Below are 1,617 nucleotides of genomic sequence, written 5' to 3'. Positions count from 1 at the left end.
CCAAACACAAAATAACAATAATAATAATAATAATAATAATAATAATAATAATAATAATAATAATAATAATAGAAAAAAAAACAGTATAAAAGCAAAAGGTTGCAAGAACAAGAAGGATAATATTAGTATGACTATAAGGTTAGTCTATATCTATATTTGTCCCAATTATTACAATAATATAATTTATTATCTGTAGCCGCTCTCTATATTTCTGAATATTTTCATTTATCACTTGGTTCTTTAATCTCTAAATTATACTTTCTCCATTGAAATAAGTTTCTTATACGCTTGGAGAAAGAAATGAAACTACTTTATAAAGTGTAAATACCTTTATTTTTGGAATTTTTTTAAATAAATATTTTAATTATTTTATTTATTAAAATAGGTATTTTGGACATTATTTATGTTTTTAGATTTCGTTATATATTTTGTTTATAATATAAACGGATTATTAGACATATATTTGGTTTACATAAGATACGAATTTATTTGATTTTATTTTGTTTACAAACAAGATATATGAAATTTGAAAAAATATACTTCTATAAATAAGATATGTGTATTATTACAAAAAAATTTATAATTAAAATAATATCAATTTAATTCTTTTTTTAATTAATCCAATTTTTTAAAATTGAAAAATTTTATAAACTGTCTTTCTAATATAATTTAATTTTATACAATGATATCCATTTTAATCTTTTAAATTCAAAACGAATGATTTAAAATCATTCATTTTGTTATTATGTACTCTTTTTGGGTACTAATTAAAATAGGTTGATTTTTTTAAAAAAATAATATATTAATTTCAAACGGACAATTTTAAATAATTAATTTTGGATTAAAACAATTATAATTGATATCATGGTATAAAATTAAATTATATTAGGAAGACAGTTTACAAAAGTTTTTAACTTTTAAAAATTAAATTAATTTAAAATTAAAAACTAAATTGATATATTATTTAATTGTACATTTTTTGAATTTATTTCATTTGCAAAAAACATACAGCCAAATAAAATTATATCTTATCTCGACATAATCATTTTGTTTATACAAAATATGTAACAAAACCTAAAAATATAAATAATGTTTAGTAAATAAAATAATTAAAATATTCATTTAAAAAAATCTCCTATTTTTGTTTGAAATTATTTCATCTCTACAACTATAACGTTTGGGAGTCTCAATAGAGTGACAACCAAACAGTGGAAGCAATCCACAGTGAATAATATTGTAAGATTTGAAAGTTGATGTATTAACATCTGAGGATGAATGATTATCATGTGATTTCAATTTATGCTTAAAATTTTATCAAAATAATATAGATTAAATATAAATACTTGAGTATATTCAGTAAAAATATTTTTTTTCAATTGCATAAAAACGCTAGATGTATTTATAAAAACAAGAAATTTCTTGCAACTTTTGGTACATCAAATTTTTTTTTAAGAATTAGACTCACGTATATTTTTTGTAACTTTTATTTTATTATTAATTTTAAATTTGATCCTTATTTTAAATTTAAATTTTATCTTATTTTAAACTTGAATCTTATCATATTTTAAATTAAAATCTTATAAATCACACTATAACTTAATTTAAAACAAATTTAGT

Source organism: Arachis duranensis, chromosome 7 (genome assembly GCF_000817695.3).
Source record: "Arachis duranensis cultivar V14167 chromosome 7, aradu.V14167.gnm2.J7QH, whole genome shotgun sequence".
Classification (NCBI taxonomy): Eukaryota; Viridiplantae; Streptophyta; class Magnoliopsida; order Fabales; family Fabaceae; genus Arachis; species Arachis duranensis.
The sequence above is the reverse complement of the archived record's forward strand: the minus strand, read 5'-3'. Positions refer to the sequence as shown.